This window comes from Colobus angolensis, unplaced genomic scaffold (assembly GCF_000951035.1).
Source record: "Colobus angolensis palliatus isolate OR3802 unplaced genomic scaffold, Cang.pa_1.0 Scaffold122, whole genome shotgun sequence".
NCBI lineage: Eukaryota > Metazoa > Chordata > Mammalia > Primates > Cercopithecidae > Colobus > Colobus angolensis.
This window is the reverse complement of record NW_012113364.1, coordinates 5,498,027-5,517,867: the sequence shown is the minus strand read 5'-3', so window position 1 is coordinate 5,517,867 and position 19,841 is coordinate 5,498,027. Positions and strand designations below refer to the sequence as shown.

The 19,841-nt window shown below is 47.4% G+C and overlaps 1 protein-coding gene across 3 annotated transcripts in view; it reads left to right on the top strand.

The window, feature by feature from the left end:
* Positions 1 to 19,841, top strand: part of CALN1 (calneuron 1) — a 683,678-nt gene that overhangs the window by 105,868 nt on the left and 557,969 nt on the right. Inside the window, exon 1 of one of the 3 annotated variants that reach the window (XM_011932146.1) lies at positions 7,338 to 8,159. The exons of the other annotated variants lie outside the window; for them this stretch is intronic. The gene's annotated coding sequence lies outside the window, so the exon portion shown is untranslated. Of the gene's footprint in view, positions 1 to 7,337; positions 8,160 to 19,841 lie in introns of those variants that run through there. 3 annotated transcript variants of the gene reach the window in all.

Here is a 19,841-nt window from a genome sequence, read left to right as displayed (position 1 = left end):
TATTTATATAAATAAAATACGTAAACATATATTCATCTATAAATAAATATATATATGTTTATCCCCTCAATACTGGTTCTCCAGAGTTAGTAAACAGAAAGCATTGGAATTATATTTGGTGCACATATGTGTATATGGATCCCATATACAAAGTTTTCTTTTTCAAAAGTGGCACCATACATGTTATTTTGCCATTAAGTTTTTTCACTTTACAACATATTTTTTGACATCTTTCTAATTTAGTAAATTAAATTTTTCTGGTTATTTATTGCTGCATAACAAAAATTCATCCCAAAACAAAGTTACTTAACACAAAAATGTATGACTGCCTCTTGTGGTTCTGTGGATTGGGAGTTCAGAGCGCGCATGGCGGGGGTGGCTTGTCTCTGCCCAACAGAATCTGTAGCCTCCTCTGGGAAGATGCTCACAGCAGGGGCTTGAATCGCTGTAGACAGGCCCGGAACCTCTCTTTTTCTCCCTGTCTCTCTTTTCCTCTCTGAAATCATGCCACTGCACTCAAGCCTGGACAACAGAGTGAAACTCTGTCTCTAAATAAATAAATAAATAAATAAAATTAAAAAAAAAAAAAGACCTTTCTTTATCTTTAGGCTCCTGCAAAGCTGCTGAGTGAGGCACAGTGTCTTTAAGACATGTAGAAGCCCTTTTGGGCATCCCCTTAAATATGTCTGAGGCCTTAACAAAGGATCTTACAGCCCCATTCTTGAGTCCATCTTTCCCAGAAACCAGATTTTGCTGCCCCAGATTTGAAAGGTTTTGCCTGGAGACGCCACAGTGACAAACAGTAGTCCTTTCTAACCCAGCAGAGAAACAGTAATCCTTTCTAACTCAGCAAACTCTGGTTCCTTGCTATTCCATCTCAGTTCTACTAAAAAACTGGAATAGCTTCTTCTTCAATTAACCTGTCTCTGCTTACCTTTTCTCATAGGCATCTGGAAAAATCCAGCTGGCATTTTCTATTTTTCCCCTTGGAAATCAGATCCATGAGGTCCTTAGGTATTCTTGCCATTAGTTATATTGATTTTTTTTTCTTTTTTTTTGAGACAGAATCTTGCTCTGTCACCCATGCTGGAGTGCGGTGGCTGATCACAGCTCACTGCAACCTCTGCCTCCCGGGTTCAGGCAATTCTCCTGACTCACCCTTCCGAGTAGCTGGGATTATAGGCATGCACCACCACGCCTGGCTAATTTTTTGTATTTATAGTAGAAACGGAGTTTCACCATGTTGGCCAGGCTAGTCTCTAACTCCTGACCTCAAGTGATCCACCCGTGTCGGCCTCCCACAGTGCTGGGATTACAGGCGTGAGCCACCACGCCCAGCCGACCATTGACAGGTAGCAGTTTTGCTAACTGTTCTCCTGGTACGTGACTCAGGCGTTCTTTTCTCCAGCTTCCAATAAGCACTTTCTGTGCCCTTCATGTTTCCTCCAAGAGTTTTCCAAAGGTCCTTGCAACTGTCATTAATACTCTTCGGAGGAAGTTATAGCTTTTTCCCGTTGCTCAATCCCAAAGCCAGTATTTTAAGTTTTTGTTACAGCAGCACACTCCTTCCAGATACCAAATGTTGTCCTGGTTACCGATTACTGCAAAGCAAACTACTGCAAGGTTTGTGGCAAACCCCTAGCCACACAGGAGAGAATGTGTGTTGTAAAGAATTTAGTGAGTCCTAGATTCCATACTTTGATGGAAGACCTGAACAATTTTACCCTCCAACATACATTTCTCAAATGATTTTTTTTTTCTACTTCTACCTATTTCTATTCAGAGTGCAATGAATCTTTTCATCACCCTCTACCCTTGGGTGTTTTGGGCACTTGAAGTAGATATATTTATTGGTGGTAAAATGAAAGAAGATAAGGGAAGGGGATATTTACGAGAGGATTATCACTGGTAAGGTAGCACTTGTCTCGGTGTCTGATTTGTGTAACTCTGAATCCCAAAGCTAGAGGCAGGTGGTAGAAGGAAGTTGAAATTGACTCCTCGCTGTTTCCTGGAGGGCTGTACTATTCTAGGTTAGAGAGAGAACTTATGCTAAATCCAGCTACAAATGCACGATAAGGAGAAGTCCTTCCTGTTCATTTTGTTTCATGTTGAGTTCAGCCTCCATCCCGGTAATTGGTAAAAGATTTTCTTTGGTATTTTCATAGGAAGGAGCTGACACATTTTGACCACATATATTCCAGGGCCTGTAAACCTGCAACCACCTTAACATGGAAGTCTCAAAATGGTCATAGCTGGAGAGGACCAAGAAACTGCAGAAGTCTGCCATCCAGCTTCTCTAGTTCTTTGTGTTTCTGATTTATTTATTTATTTTTTTGAGACAGAGTCTTGCTCTTTCACCCAAGCTGGAGTGCAGTGGTGTGACCAAAGTTCACTGTAATCTTGAACTCCTGGGCTCCAGGGATCCTCTGCCTCAGCCTCCTGAGTAGCTAGGACTACAGGCACATGCCATCACACCTGGCTACTTTTGCAAATCATTGTTTTTGAGAGATGGTGTCTCCCTGTGTTGCCCAGGCTGGTCTCAAACTCCCAACCTCAAGTAATCCTCCCACCTGCACCTTCCAAAGTATCTGTATTATGAGTGTGAGCTACTGCGTAGCCTTCTCTAGTTCTGAGGCTCGCTGAGCTTAAGGTCCTAAGGCAAGAGATCCTTGATTTTTTTCCCCCCAAAGTAAGGTCTTTGTTATGTGTTTGTGTTGACTATTCACTTGTAACAGCTGCCAACATTTATTGAAAGCTTACTCTATGCCTGGAGCCAGGTTAACTGAGTGAACTGCTATTTCACATAATCACATTTAATTTTCTCAACAGCCTTGTGGAATAGATAGTCTAATTATCCCCATTTTATAGATGAGGGCGATGAGATTTAGAGAGAATAAACAACTTGCCCAAATTTACACAGGCAGGAAGGGAGGGCAGAATGAGAGCTTTGGCCAGATGTTTCCTACTCTGGTTGTGTGGGAGGCCCCCACATTTTACCAGGAACTTCATGTGTGTATCTACACTTACCAAGGCATTTGTTTGTCTGTTTTTTTTTTTTTTTTTTTTTTTGAGACTGAGTCTTGCTCTGTTGCCCAGACCGGTGTGCAATGGTGGGATCTCGGCTCTCTGCAACCTCTGCCTCCCAGGTTCAAGCGATTCTCATGCCTCAGCCTTTGAAGTAGCTGGGATTACAGGCACCCACCACCATGCCTGGCTAATTTTTGTATTTTTAGTAGAGATGGGGTTTCACCATGTTGGCCAGGCTGGTCTCGAACTCCTGACCTCAAGTGATCCACCCACCTCGGCCTCCCAAAGTGCTGGGATTACAGGCTTCAGCCACCATGCTTGGCCCTACCAAGGCATTTTGGTGACCTGGTTGCCATCTAGAAAGTGACAAGATAATTGCTTACAGAGGCAACAGATTGTTAAATGATGCAGCATTCATCCAAACTAAGGGATCAAAGGGAGAGATCTTATGGAGATCCTGTCAACTCTATTCATCTGCGTGTGACACATTGTGGAAACCTTTGTAAATATAATACCTTCTGTATTAATTCGTTTTCACATTGCTGATAAAGACATACCTGAGACTGGGCAATTTACAAAAGAAAGAAATTTAATGGACTTACAGTTCCACATGGCTGGGGAGGCCTCATAATCATGGTGGAAAGCCAAAGGCACAGGCACATCTCACATGGCAGCAGACAAGAGACAGAGTGAGAGAGCCTAGTGAAAGGGGTTTCCCCTTATAAAACCATCAGAGACTTATTCACTACCACGATAACAGTATGAGAGAAACTGCCTCCATGATTCAATTATCTCCCACCAGGTCCCTCCAACGACACGTGAGTCTTACGGGAATACAATTGAAGATGTGATTTGGGAGGGGACACAGAGCCAAACCATATCACCTTCTATGCACATCTCTGAACTAGGTACATGAAACTCAGCCAGTGGCTCAAGCATGTCATAACAGGGGCTGCTCACCCGGCACAGTAAGACCAGCTATCCACATCAAGGTTTTGCAGCAGGAGAAAGGGAGGCATTTATTTGCAGGGCACCAACCAAGAGGAATCAGGCAGCTCATGCTTAAGTCCCAGCCACCCAGTTGGCTTACAGGGAAGGATTTTTAAAGGTGGGAGGCAGAGGCTACGGGCAAAGCCATAAATCAATCCATGAAAGCTTGACATTTGGTTTGACTTAAAAAAGCAGACGTCTAGGAGCAGAGGCCCACATGGGCTCACACTGGGACTAGTAATCCCAATACTTTGGAAGGTGGGGGTGGGAGGATTACTTGAGGCCAGGAGTTTGAGACCAGCCTGGGCAACATAGGGAGATCCCCTCTCTACAGATGTCATAGGTGAGTTCAAAGGTTTTCTGATTTGTGATTAGTTAAGGAGGTATAGCTTAATCTGAAAATATGGGGTGTGCAGAAAAGAATGCTCATTCTGGCCCGTAGGTGTGGCTTCCTCCAGACCGTTCAGGAAGAAATTCAGAACAAGAACCACAGTTAGAGTTTAGTCCTCAGTTCCCTCTTATTTGAGGTCTATGTGCTAGTCGATCAGTTTAATGGGGGTCCAGGTTTCTGAAAAACAACTCAAGGACATACACTAAGATGTTATGTTTAGATTCTATAGGGAATGATATGGTTTGACTGTTCCTTTTTGCCGCCCCCAAGGTTGTGCCAACAAAGTAGGAACAACAAACCTGGCTGAAGCAGGCTAGTCCTTCCTTATAGCACTCTCCTTTCCTGGGTCCCCAGCTTCTTGTCCCCTCTTGGTGGCAGAAAGACTGCTCACCAGCTCAGATGCCTCCAATTCCCAGAACCAGGGAAAGATACATGTGAAAATCCTCACACCAATCAGCAACAAAAGCAGGCAGTGATTCTCTAAGCCTCTCATCCAAACAGCTTAGCAGTCGCTTCTCCTTAACTTGTAAAAAATCTCATCTTGTAGCTCCCATAATTCCCATGTGTCATGGGAGGGATCCGGTGGCAGGTAATTGAATCACGGGCACAGGTGTCCCCCATACTGTTCTCATGATAGTGAATAAGTCTCATGAGATCTGATGGTTTTATCAATGAGAGTTCCCCTGCACAAGCTCTCTTGCTTGCTGCCATGTGAGATGTGCCTTTGCTTCATCCTTTACCTTCTGCCATGATTGTGAGGTCTCCCCAGCCATGTGGAACTGTGAGTCCATTGAACCTTTTTCCTTTGTAAATTAACCAGTCTTAGGTACGTCTTTATTAGCAGCATGAGAACAGACTGATACAGCGAACAAAAACATTCCCTGACTCTAATTTCCTTGGCTATTGTTTTAAGCTAAAATTACCTTCTTGCTTATCAAGTTGCTGGTTTACTTCTCAGGGCTAGCTAGGTGCCTGGAGTTTCTTTGAAGGAACTCAAGATTTTTCTGTGTTTTCATGCTGGGGTAGGGGAGGGGTACCCAGCAAGTCCCTGAGAATGGTGCTTGTTACATCTCAGTTCTAAGATTGCTAGGGAGCATATGATACAGCAATCCCACTGCTGAGTATATACCCCAAAGAGAAGAAATTAATATATCGAAGAGGTATCTGCATTCTGATGTTTGTTGCAGCACTGTTTACAATAGTTAAGATTTGGAAGCAACCCAGGTGTCCATCAACAGATGAATAAAGAAAATGTGGGACATATACACAATGGAGCACTATTCAGCCATAAAAAAGAATGAGATCCAGTCATTTGTAACTACATGGATGGAAGTGGAGATCATTATGTTAAGTAAAATAAGCCAGGCACAGAAAGACAGATATCACATGTTTTCACTTATTTATGGGATCTAAAAATCAAAACAATTGAGCTCATGGACAGAGAATCTATGAATGATTACCAGAGGTTGGGAAGGGTGAGGGGGGCTGGGTGGGGGTTGAGAGGGTTGGGTAGGTAGGGATGGTTAATAGGTTAAAAAAAAGAAAGAATGAATAAGACCTGTTATTCGGTAGCACAACATGGTGACTATAGTCAATAACTTGTGTATTTTATGATAACTTAAAGAGTGTAATTGGATTGTTTGTAACTCAAAGGATAAATGCTTGAGGGAATGGTACCCTGGTCTCCATGATGAGCTTATTTCACATTGCATGCCTGTATCAAAACCTCTCATGTACCCCCATAAATATGTACACCTACCATGTACCTATAAGAATAACAAATAAAAACATATTTTGAAAAGATTACTAGGGAAGTAGGGTCCATACAAGATAGTAATAATACAGGTTAGCAAATGCTAAATGCCAAAGGCGTGGCACCCACAAGTGCTTCAGGGACTCTGAAACCATGCCCAGGTGACACACACACACACACACACACACACACACACACACGACCCTGATTGTGCTGCTGGCTGGCAAAGAAAAAAAAAAAAATGCCCAAACTTCCCTGACAGTTGAACCAAACAGTGGAGAGGTGACTGCTGAACTGTTCGGATAAGAGGCTTGGAGCAGCACTGCCTGCTTTTGTTCCTGATTGGTGTGAGGATTTTTCACATGTATCTTTTCTCTGGTTCTGGGAATTGGAGGCATCTGAGCTGGTGAGCGGTCTTTCTGCCACCAAGAGGGGGCAAGAAACTGGGGACCCGAGAAAGGAGGGTGCTGTAAGGAAAGACTAGCCTGCTTCAGCCAGGTTTGTTGTTCCTTCTTTATTGGCACAATCTTGGGGTCAGCAAAAAGGAACTGGCAAGCATCTAGTCTGTCTACGGGACAGTCTGAGCCCCACCTTGCTGCTTTGATTCTTTTTTTGCTTGCCAAGACAAACCTTGGTTGCACTGTGTATTCTGTCAGCTCCTGGGAGGCAGACAGGTGGGGACTAGGAAAGGTGACTGCTGACTCCAAGCAAATGCGTTGCCCTTGAGACCCGAAGCAGGGGAGAGAGGGGTCTGTCTGGGCGGAGACTCAGCAGAGGTCAGCGCTTGGGCAGGTTGCAGACAGTCTGCGAATTTGTAGCTCACACCTGTGCCCAAGTGCCCTCTCCCTCCCATCGGATCCGTCCTATGACCTTGGAAGAAGTGGGGGCCACGCCTCATGTTCTCAGGCCCTGGAGGAGTGGGATCCCAGGTGGGTGGGCGATGCCCCGCGGCAGCCCTGCCTCCCTGGATGTCGCCAGGGGCGGTCACGCGGAATGCTGGCCCCCGCAGTTTCGGCCATCGGCCCCTCCACCTCGGCGCCCCGCCTCCCCGGTGGGCTCAGGTGTAATAGTGGCCCTAGGGTATGTGCACCTGGGATGAAGTAGTGAAGGCGGCGGGCGCTAGGGTGAGTTGTCCTGTTCCGAGGAGCAGCAGTTTGCCAGAGTTAACGTGGGCAGCCTCTTTGGGAAGGGAAGGAAGGAGCACCGTCTGCCAAGCGCCTGCTCGCCCCCCGCGTGTCTGCCTGTGTGTGCCGTGCATGTGCGTGCGTGTGTGTGTGTGTGCGCGCGAGTGTGAGTGCGCGCGCGCCGAGGCGTTCCTCAGGTTGCGCTGCCTGGAAACCGAGGGAGCCATTGGGGAGGCGGAGGGTGGGGGTGGGGACTCCCCGACCCTCGGAGGAGCCGGGGCACAGGCGGCCAAGGCGAGCCCAGAAGCCCGGCTCCTGAACGCGGGCGCCGGCAGAGCGTGGACGGTGCTGCTGGCGGCCGCAAGGCCCCGGGGTCCCGCAGGGGAGGAGCTGGGGAGGAGGCCGGAGCTGCATGGAGTTTCTAGGGCGCGCAACTCCGGCGGGGCCTCGGCCACTGGGCTCCGGGGTGCTGCGAGGCAGCCGCGCACATGGGCTGAACCCGCGCGGCCAGCGGGAGCGGGAGGGGTAGAAGAGCGCGCGGTGCAGGGGGTGCGGGGCACACGTCCCCAGACGGGAGCAGAGGACAAGGACAGGGAGGCACGCGCCCAGATCGCGCTCCGAGTCGACGAGGGGGCTCGTGCCGGTCTCGGCGCGCGCGTGGGGAGCGGCCCGGGGGCACCGAGGGAGCCGGCGGCAGCGAGGATGCCGGCGCGGGGACGCGGCTGGCGGCTGGGGGTGTGAGCGAGAGGCTGAGCGCTGCCCGCTCGTCGCCTCCATTCCGCGCCGCCCCCTCCCTGCGGGCCTCGGAGGAAGCCCCCCACGCGGTGCGGAGGCGCCTCGGCTGCCGGGCTGCGGGGCCCCGGCCCAGCGAGAGGTGAGTGCCGCCGCCGGCTCCCCAGCTCACCCGCGCGCTCCCTCTCTTCTCCTCTTCCCTCGGTCCTCGCCCCTCTCCAGGGTGTCCAAACCCCCGGGCTGTCGTGAGCCCCCGTGTTCGGAGTGGGCGGGCGATTGGCAGACAACGCCTCCCGTACCTGTTGGCTCCGGCACTGGGGCACCCACCCGGCGGGCTGGGGGCTGCCCCGGCCACCTTGCCCTCCGTGGAGCTGGCTCTGGCTGCCTGCCTGGGGGCGTGGGGCTAGGGAAGGGCCGCGGCGCACTCTGCTGTCCCGGCACTCTGCGGGCTGGAGACTGGGAACCGCTCCTGTAGCCCCCAGGAGCTAGTGGCCACCAGGCAGCGCGCCCCCGGCCGCAGGCTCCCGGGCGGTGGGGAGGGAGGGCAGGGGACCCGGAGCCGCACCGCAGCCCAGGTGGGAGCGCCCGGCGGCAACCAGGTCTCTTCGGGAAGCCGGAGTCATGGCGATCGGGGGAGGCGGGAGGCAGGGTTCTCTCCGCGTCTGGCCCCTAGGGCTGACTGCTTGCCTTCCTGGGCGCACGCTCCTCGCTGCCATCTACCCCGAGTCTAGGGGCGCCGGGGTGCAAGGGGTAACCATAGAGGCCTCTGCAGTCCCGCTGGGACCTAGTCCCTGAGCTCCAAGCAGCTGGATGGGTCTGGCGCCCAGGCAGGGGCGGGCTCCGTCTTCCCCGGACAGTCTGGGTTTACCCGGGTTCCCAGTCTCTCCGGACTAGCGCAACACGGAGTGAACTTCCCGAGACTTGGTCCGAGGGCGCCTAGGCAGCAGCAGGTAGTTCTGGGCCGCCCTCGGGGAGAGGGCCAGCGGGGGACACCCCATCCCGACGGACTGGGGATACAGAGGGTGCACCGAGCCGATCAGTTTGCGTCCTAGCCTTGGGCCACGTGCGCCCGAGCCACCACCCCACCATCGTTTCCCACTGCTCTTTTTTCTTGGACGAGGCTTGTGTGAGGAAGGCGCCTTTCTTCCATTTGGGTCGAAGCCCTTAGCTCCCGGGTGAAGCGGTGCCTGCAGTTCCCTGAGTGCCAAGACTGGGGCGCCAGCCATCCCCAGGCCCTGAGCCGGTTTTCTGCAAAAAAGGAGACTTTCTTGGGCTCAGGGAATAGCAGCTTAGCGCCGGCTGTGTGTGGCTAGGAAGTCTGTTTCGTGGTGATAATAACTACATTCTAGAGTGACCCACAGTAGCCTCTGCCACAGAGTTGGGATGACCTTCCCAGAAAGAATGGGTAGATTTCTGCGCTGCGTGTTCAGACACACGCAACATTTGTGCACATAGGAGAACTCATGAGCTCCTAGGATTTTCAGGTTCTGCTTCTTTAACTGCTGACTTTTGCTTAAAAGGGAAATTATTTTTCAATTCGGGCATCAAAGCTTTGGAAAGGAATTTAAAGCCATTTGGTGTGAAATTGTCTTGAGGCTAGAACAGGACGTGTTTTTCCTAGGAGCCTGATTCCAGCTCTTCTCCTTGGCTTGTTCGTGGTTTTATTTCATTTTTGTGGGGTGGGAGGAGGTGTTGGAAGAAGAAGAATGTGGAGTCTTGATTTTTATCTGCTACCTGTCCTGATGTCCAGGTGTCACCTCAGACCTCTCAGCCTTGTGGTTCTGTCACCACGCCCAGTTTAGGATTCATTCCTGGGCTCCAGGAACTGCATAACTTTGCTAGTTCCTCAGGCAATCAGTGGGGTCTTCTACCAAAGCCCCAAGGATGCCCTGAGCTGTGTTTCCAGAGCAGCCTGCCCTGGTGGAAGACCAGTGGAGTGGCTTTTTTTTTTTGACTTCACTGCAGACGTGTGGGTTTTTCATGGCAATAGCTGCATGGAGCTGTTTACTGAGAAGCTGTTCTACGACAGTGAAGTTGGTTACTGGGTGTATCCAAGTGGAGTAATGAAAACAAAACTCTTTGGAAATCCAATCCTCATGATATTTTATTGGAGGAGAGCTAAATCCTCTTAGAATTGTTCACCAAGATGTCACCTTTCCCTGAACTCTGAAAGCAACTATTGCCAGTAATCAGGCCTTCGACTAGGGTGCAGGATAAGGGCTTTTTGGCAAGAAAATAATTTAATTCAGCTGGTTCTGTTGAGAAAGCGATGGGGAAGACTTGACCGACACACGTGACGCTCTTTCCTTTGTAAGGGGAGGGGGGTACAAGGTGGGGGTGGATGACAACCGATCATTTTTGAATTTTACATTTATCTCCCCAGTGGGTAGCTTCTGATCCCTCCATAAATATTGGGCAGGGCAAGGATCTCATTTATACATTTCTTTTTCATAGCAACTGGCCTTGGGAGGGTCACCAGCCAAGGTGGGATATCTGTGGCAGGCCCTTGCTCCTGTTGTGGTGTGTGCAGTGGTGTCTTTTACCACATTCTTATACTGACAACCTGTGCAGTGCTCGCTAGTTGTCAGAAGGGGGCACTAGTTCTCATTACGAGAGAAATTCCGATTGATAGAACTTTGGACGTTTAAAGCCTTCGGAGACCCTCTTAATTCAGATTTCTGAGACCCTACTTGTGTGCCAGACCCTTTCACACCTTTGAGCTCATGTCATCCTCATTTTTCCTGTTTGGAAACTGCTGCGAAGGGAATTGAAATCACTTTTCCTGGGGCTGTGAAGCTTGCAGGTCAGAAGCAGCGTTACGGTTTGAGGCTAACAGGCCGGGTTTCGATCCTATGTGTGTGGCACTTTCCACACTGCTTCCTTAGGATAGGAAAAGTATTTTGGGAATCTTTGACCTGCAGTAATTTGTTTAGAGTCAGACACAGAGTGGGTGCCCTGTCTATGTTTGTTGAATGAATCTAGGTCAGCATCTCATTCTTCATTCCTGGTGAGGAAACTGAGGCACAGGAGGAGCTGTGTCTTGTGCAGTTGGTCTGGGGAGGAAGGAGAATCCCACAGCAAAGCCCTTCCCTTGTCACGTGTGCCTGTACTGGTTTGATGATTGACGATAAGCTTTTTTTTTTTTTTTTTTTTTTTTTTTTGCATATTCCCTTTCTGTACTCATGTTGGTATAGGCTGAGTGGCACCTTAGCCCGTCACTTGGGGCTTCTTCAGCTGGTGTAGTCAGAGTGTCTGAAATGTCCTTTCACGATTGAGAACCATTAGGCAGTGCAACCAGCAACAGCCTCTGATGCTTGTTAAAACAGTGTGAGTTCTGACTCCTAAGCTATGAAACCATCCTTCAAGATAGCAGAGCATTGGCAGATTTCTCAGAACGCTCAATTTGAGGATAATTCCAAATGTGGTTCGGAAGGAGGAAAAGAAAAACACCATTGTTGCATCCAACCTGGGGTTTTTCAATGTGAATTATGTTTTTAATCATTTAACATTCAACAAGCATTTATTCAGTGCCTATTATGTGGTACGGATAGATGAAGACGACACAGTGCCTGTCATCAAAAAATTCACAGATTAGTGGGGAGGGCAGACCATGTGTTAGGGTTGCACATTTGTGAGCAGAGGTGCATGGTAGCTAGGCAAGGGTGGAGGTGATGTCTGAGCTGAGTTTACAGGATGATTAAGGACATGGTTAGCTTTTCATGGGTATTCTGGTGCAGAGGAAAGGGTGGGAAGGGATGAGAGATTAGAACACATGTGGAGAATATGAGGAAGCAGCTGGTAGTTTGGAGTTCTTGGTGCTTAAAGATTGCAACAGGGAGGTACAAAAGAAGTGACCAGAATGATAGATGGGGGCCTTTGGTCATGACCAGGGACTCAGCATTTCTCCATTAGGGTGGCATGGTCAGTTTTGGCTGGAGACTTTGTGGTGAATGAATTTGGCACCAAGAAGACCAGAAACATGGATACCAGGGAGGACGCTGGCTCTGAAAGCCAGGCAAGGCTGATGAGGCCATGGTGGGGAGGATGGAGAAGATGGGATGGATTCAGCAAACAGGAGAATTGTCAGCTAGGATCCTTGGGTTGCAAGCAATAGAAACTAAGTCTGGCTAACAACGTCAACAAAGATTGCATTAGAAATATTGATGGAAACTCACAGGATTAAGAGCATCCCTAAAGAACCGGGCACGGAATAGACAGGAATTAGGCAGTCCAGGGGATCTCGGTGGCAGGAATTGACTTATGGTCTCTTCCAGTGGATGCTATGGAAGTAAATGATCACCAACCTTTAGGAGGTGGGACTCAACTCTAGAGGTGGGGCTCAATTTGGTCCAGTTGGCTGGACCAAATTGAGGACCAGCTAAAACAGGGCTGGGGGGCAAGCAGCTCTCCATAAGACACACCCACACATGCGCTGTGTCAGTTTACCATTGCCATGGCAACAACTGGAAGTTATTACCCCTTTCCATGGCAATGACCCAACCACCCAGAAGTTACCACCCTATTTCTAGAAATTTCTGCTTAAACTGTCCTTAATTTGGATATGACTAAAAATGGGTATAAATACGACTGCAGCACTGGGGTGCTACCCTGCACATACTGCCTAGGGAATAGCCCTGCTGTACAAGGAGTATCTCTGCTGCTGCTGTACACTGCTGCTTCAATAAACGTTGCTATCTCCCATTGACAATAGCAAAGACATGGAATCATCCTACATGCCCATCAATGATAAATTGGCTAAAGAAAATGTGGTACATATACACCATGGAATACTATGCAGCCATAAAAAGGAATGAGATCACGGCCTTTTCAGGGACATGGATGGAGCTGGAGGCCATTATCCTTAGCAAACACAGGAACTGAAAAATCAAATACCACATGTTCTCACTTATAAGTGGAAGCTAAGTGATGAGAACATACGGACACATGGGGACACACACACATGCACACACACAAACACACACTGGGGCCTGTTAGAGGGTGGAGGGTGCAAGGAGGGAGAGCATCAGAAAGAATAGCTGATGGATTCTAGGCTTAATACCTGGGTGATTGGATGATCTGTGCAGAAAATGACTATGGTACATACACATTTACCTATGTAACAAACCTGCACATGTACCCCTGAACTTAAGATAAAAGTTGGAAAAAAAAAAGATAAAAGTTGGAAAAAAAATGAATAAGTAAATAAATAGATATTCTGTGACTATTAGAAAAAAAAGTTGCTGTCTCACACCCCTGGCTTGCACTTGAATTCTTTCCTGGGCAAAGCCAAGAACCCTTCCAGGCTAAGCCCCAATTTTGGGCTCACCTGCCCTCCATTATTGTTATTGTATCATTCTGCTGCATTCAAGATGCTCAGAGGACATATCTGATTGGCATAATTTTGGGTTCCTATATCTAGGGGTGGGTTTCTGAAAAGTCACTGAGATTGGGACAGATTGTTTTCTTTCTTTTCTTTTCTTTTTTTTTTTTGATGGAGTCTCACTCTGTTGCCCAGGCTGCAGTACAGTGGTGCGATCTCGGCTCACTGCAACCTCTGCCTCCTGAGTAGCTGGGATTATGGGCTCCTGCCACCATGCCTGGCTAATTTTTGTATTTTTAGTAGAGATGGGGTTTCACCATATTGGCCAGGCTGGTCTCGAACTCCTGACTTCAGGTAATCTACCTGCCTCGGCCTCCCAAAGTGCTGGGATTACAGGCGTGAGCCACTGTGCCCGGCCGGGAGAGAGTGTTTTCTGAAAGGAAACTGGAATGATTCTGCTAAAAGACAGTGACTGTGATGTTGAGCTTGTCTTCCATAAGAGGGAAAATTGGCAGGACTTATTAATTGCTGGGGAAGTGGGAGAAAGGGAAGGTGTCACCATTGGGTTTCTGGTTTAGGTAACAGGGTGGAGAAGCAGAACTGAAGTCTGAACAAGACTAAATAACTGGTTTACTTTCCCACTGGCAGGGCTGTGGGCAGCTCTCCATGACCAGGTCATTGGAGAGGGTGACAATCTATTTTAAAAAGCCTCATTAAGGGACTGTGCTGCTGTGAATAAGACCTATTTAAGTAGGTTACTTTATCTCATGCACCACAAATCTGGATTCTTTGAAAATGCTTTCATTCATCCAACTAGTATGTATTGAGCATCTCTGGTTCAGGTACTGGGGAAAATGATGAATTCGTCAAACAGAGATGGTACCCTTATTGTCTATGGTGTAAGACACAATAAAAAATATAGAAATAAAATTGGAGGATATAATTGAGACAGATGCAAGGGCTACTTCAGATTGGATGGCCAACAAAGGTCTCTCTCTCTTTTTTTATTTTTTGAGATAGTCTTGCTCTGTTGCCCAGGCTGGAGTGTAGTGGTGCGATCTTGGCTCACTGCAGCCTCTGCCTCCCGCGTTCAAGTGATCTTTCTGCCTCAGTCTCCAGGGCAGCTAGGATTACAGGCATGTACCACCACGCCCAGCTAATTTTTCTATTATTATTATTATTTTTTGAGATGGAGTCTCACTGTGTCATCCAGGCTGGAGTGCAGTGGCATGATCACAACTCACTGCAACCTCCGCCTGTCAGGTTCAAGCGATTCTCCTGCCTCAGCATCCCGAGTAGCTGGGATTACAGGCACCCGCCACCACATCCAGCTAATTTTTGTATTTTTAGTAGGGACGGGGTTTCACCATGTTGACCAGTATGGTCTTGAACTCCTGACCTCAGGTGATCCGCCTGCCTCAGCCTCCCAAAGTTCTGGGATTATAGGCATAAGCCACTGCGCCTGAACTAATTTTTGTATTTTTATTTATTTATTTATTTTTTGAGATGGAGTCTTGCTCTGTCACCCAGGCTGGAGTGCAGTGGCGTGATCTCAGCTCACTGCAAGCTCCGCCTCCTGGGTTCAAGCGATTCTCCTGCTTCAGTCTCCTGAATAGCTGGAATTACAGGTGTGTGGCACCATGCCCAGCTAATTTTTGTATTTTTAGTAGAGATGGGGTCTCACCATGTTGGCCAGGCTGGTCTCAAACTCCTGACCTCAAGTGATCCACCTGCATCGGCCTCCCAAAGTGCTGGGATTACGGGCATGAGCCACTGAGCCCAACCAAGAAAGATCTCAATGATGAGCTCTATTTAGACTGACACCAGAATGACATAAAGGGATAAGGTGGGGAAATATCTGTGGAAGAACTTCCAGGGCGTGGGAACAGCCAGTGCAAAAGTCTCAAAGCAGGAATGAACTGGGCTCATTTAGAGGAGAAGGAAGGAGACTGGTGTGGCGGGAGATGAGTTCAGAGAGATGGGGGCTAGCTCATATAGGGTCATCCTGTGGAGTCTGGGTTTGATACTGAGTTCAATAGAAGTCATGGAGGGGTTTTAAACAAGTGAGTGATATGACTTAGTCTATATTTTCCAAAGATCATTCTGTCTCCAGCTGTCCATTCTGCCTGCACTACTGTGGTACAATAAAGTGAGTCTTTATCCATCAGAATGTAAAATAAAATGTAGTGTTTAGGAGTAACAGATGGAGAGAAAATGCTTTGGTGACCTTAATTTGGTGATTTCTAACGTACCAGTTAAGTGTGGCTACAAACAAAACTGCAATCATAGTATGATTTCAGTTTTGTTTAAAAACGTGGTACAGAAGAACAATGGAAATAAATGGACCAAAAATGTTAACAATGCTTGTTCAAAGCTGTTGGCATTATGAATAATTTTGTGGTTTTGCAGATGAACACACATTTCTTTTATAATCGGAAAAATATTTGTTTTAAAATGTAGACACCGGGCCGGGCGCAGTGGCTCACGCCTGTAATCCCAGCACTTTGGGAGGCCGAGATGGTTGGATCAGCTGAGGTCAGGAGTTCAAGACTAGCCTGGCCAGCCTGGCGAAACCTGTCTTTACTAAAAATATAAAAAACTAGCCAGGCGTGGTGGTGGGTGTCTGTAATCCCAGTTCCTTGGAAGGCTGAGGCAGGAGAATTGCTTGAACCCAGGAGGCGGAGGTTGCAGCGAGCTGAGATTATGCCACTGCACTCCAGCCTGGGCGACAGAGCGAGACTCTGTCTCAAAAAAAAGTAAATAAATAAAATGTAGCACTGATGATCACCAGTGCCTTGAAGAGAGTGTTGGGAGACTGTAATCTACTAAACACTTTCCCCTACCATCTTATTTTGGGAATTTTAATCTCAAAAACCCACGGTCCTGGTTGGGACAGAAGATAGGATGCTCATTGTATTAGTCTGTTCTCACACTGCTAATGAAGACATACCTGAGACTGGGTAATTTATAAAGGAAAGAAGTTTAGTACACTCACAGTACCACATGGCTGGGAGGCCTCACAATCATGGCGGAAGATGAAGGAAGAGCAAGAGGGTGTCTTCCACGACGGCAGGAAAGAGCGTGTGTAGGGGAGCTCCCATGTATAAAACCATGAAATCTCGTGAGACTTCTTCACTACCAGGAGAACAGTGTGGGGGAAACCGCCCCCATGATTCAATTATCTCCACCTGGCCCCACCCTTGACACGTGGGGATTATTGCAACTCGAGGTGAGATTTGGGTGGGGACACAGCCAAACTGTGTCACTTGTTTTGATAAAGGTGCGCAATGAGTGGCTCTGTTTTGTGCTTAAGACGTTTTTTAGTGATGAAATTAAACATTCTTTTAAAAAAAGAAATTAAAGGCTATACAGAAATGTTACAGAGAACATGGAAGGCATCTTTCTTCACTCTCATTCTCAATACCATTCACATTTCAAGTATATATATTGTTAGATTTTTTTCTATGCATTTCAAATTACATACATCTAAATTTTGTTGAATTTGGGATATTGCTGTAAGAAGTTACCTTACTTCTAAATTACTCTCCAAGTTCTTTCTCATAGAGATTGAAACCAAGATGACCTTTTTTTCCTCTTTTGAAACAAATTACTGGGAAATTTGAACACATAACTAGGAAGAACCGAACCTTGCCTTTTTAGTATTCAGAGTGTTACTGAAAGCATAATTCATACTTATAAAGAATAGAGCAATTAAATATTCATTAAAAGCTCATTTCTGAACATTTAAACATTACTGCTTTCGTATTGGATCCCAAAAGTGTGTATCACGATTAAAAATTGCTTGCACTTTTTCGTTATCAAAAGTTAGGCAACAGGAAAATTTAGAAGTGCAAATTCGACAGCTTGGCTAATTATTTTGGTGTCATATTTGTTACAACTAAGTATTATTCCTTGAAAACAGGAAAAGAAAAACATTCAATGAAGTGTTTATTTATTTATTTATTTTTGAGACAGAGTCTTGCTCTGTTGCCCAGGCTGGAGTGCAGTGGCGTGATCTTGGCTCACTGCAACCTCCGCCTGCTGGGTTCAAGTGATTCTCCTGCCTCAGCCTCCTGAGTAGCTGGGACTACAGGCACATGCTACCACACCTGACTAATTTTTGTATTTTTAGTAGAGACGGGGTTTCACCATACTGGCCAGGCTGGTCTCGAACTCCTGACCTCAAGTGATTCTCCCGCCTCAGCCTCCCAAAGTGCTGGGATTACAGGCGTGAGCCACTGCACCCAGCCTCAGTCAAGTGTTACTCAGAACCATTGATGTGTTCTGGAAGAGCTGGACATCCACATAAAGCCCAAGTCGACCTTGTGGTCTCATCCTATAGACTGGGCTTGGGGGCTTCAGTGTCAGGAATTAACTGCCACAAACTCAGTCTCAATATGACTGAATAGTGTTGGATCGGAGTCTCATTATGTGATTCAGCAGAATTACACCTTAAAAAAAGTCATTAATTAAACATATCCTTTTGTGGTGAAGAGAATGAATATGTGTTTAGAAGACATTGACTGCAAAGTAATAGAACTGTGGAATTAAAGGAGGAGAGGAATCTTGGTTAGCTCATTTACAGATGGGGAGACCCAGTCAGAGAGATTGAGTGACATGTGCGCTGTCAGAGTTCATTTCACACCCCAGATCCCTTTCCCCTACACTCAGCCGTGGCTCCGTGTTATTGGAAACCGGATTTATTTTCGTAAACCCAAGAATTAGGAAAATGCTCCGAACCTCATGAAAACCGAGAGGGTTTTTGAGCCGTTCATTCATTCTGTAAAGTGTAATCTGTTTGTATACTGATAACAGGCCTAATTACTGTGTAAACATTTTTATAGCCTGGTAAGAAAACCTCAAACATCTGTACCAAACACTGATGTGGTGTCTCAGCCTCCAACGTTCCTACTGCTGCTTCGGAAAACCCGTTGCTCTGCTTTTTAATCTGATCTGTGGTTGATGATTCATTTTATATGCATACACATAAACACATATTCCATCTCAGCAGGCAAACTATCTTAGTGCTTAGTAGGTGTCGTCTATTTTATTTCTCCCATTCTGCAGATGAAGAAACAGAGATGTAGCCAGGCCACAGAGATGTTATGCACAGGGTCACGGTTTAGTACTTGGAAACCCAGAGCTATGTAACCCACTAGCTAAAGCCTCCATCCTCTTTGTGCCTATCCAAGACAAACAACCATTGTGCAAGGACGGTCAGGATCTGAGTTTGTGAAACCACTTTCAATAGTTAAATCAAGGCCGGGCACGATGGCTCATGCCTGTAATCCCAGCACTTTGGGAGGCCCAGGCAGGCAGACCACGTGAGGCCAGGAGTTCGAGACCAGCCTGGCCAACATGGTGAAACTGTGTCTCTACTAAAAAATACAAAATTTAGCCAGGTGTGGTGGCGGGCGCCGGTAATCCCAGCCACTCAGGAGGCTGAGGCAGGAGAATCGCTTGAACCCAGGAGGTGGAGGTTGCAGTGAGCCAAGATTGTGCCACTGCATTCCAGCCTGGGTGACAGAACAAGACCCTGTCTCCCACAAAAGCCCTCCAAAAAACAGTTCAATTACATTTTTTGCCCAGATGTCAAGCGGCAGAGAGATCTCTGTGAGGTTATTGCATTTTTAAGCCTGTTTTGTGGGTTGCCATCAATCCGTTCCCTCCATGGCTCACTTGGTGGTAGCAGGTCACCAAGAGATCATCTGCCCTCAGCTCAGATGGGTGGTTTTCTTTTCCTGCTAAGACCCAAGCCTCAAGTTAGTTACCTAGGCAACTACCTGACTTGGTTCCTGCATTATTTTTATTTTATTTTATTTATTTTTGAGACAGAGTTTCACTCTTGTTTTATTTATTTATTTTTGAGACGGAGTTTCGCTCTCCTTGCCCAGGCTGGCGTGCAATGGTGTGATCTCGGCTCACTGCAACCTCTGCCTCCCGGGTTCAAGCGATTCTTGTGCCTCAGCCTCCCAAGTAGCTGGGATTACTGGTGCTTACCACCACACCCAGCTCAGTTTTGTGTTTTTAGTAGACACACGGTTTCCCCATGTTGGCCAGGCTGGTCTTGAAGTCTTGACCTCAGGTGATCCACCCACCTTGGCCTCCCAAAGTGCTGGGATTACAGGCATGAGCCACTGCACCCGGACAGCATTATTTTCATTTATTTATTCAGAGACAGAGTCTCTGTCACCTAGGCTGGAGTGCAGAGTCACAATCATGGCTCGCTGCAGCCTCAGCTTACTGGGCTCAAATGATCCTCCCACCTCAGCTTCCTGAGTAGCTGGGACCAAAGTTAGCCAACAAGGCCAGCTAATTCTTAAATTTTTTGTAGAGACAGGGTTTCACCATGTTGCTCAGGCTGGTCTCGAACTCCTGGCCTTAAGCAATCCTCCTGCCTTGGCCTCCCAAAGTGCTGGGATTATCAGTAGGAGCGACTGCACCCAGCAATCTTTAAATAAACGCTGAAATTCTCCAATTCTCGACACCCAAAGCAATAAATGC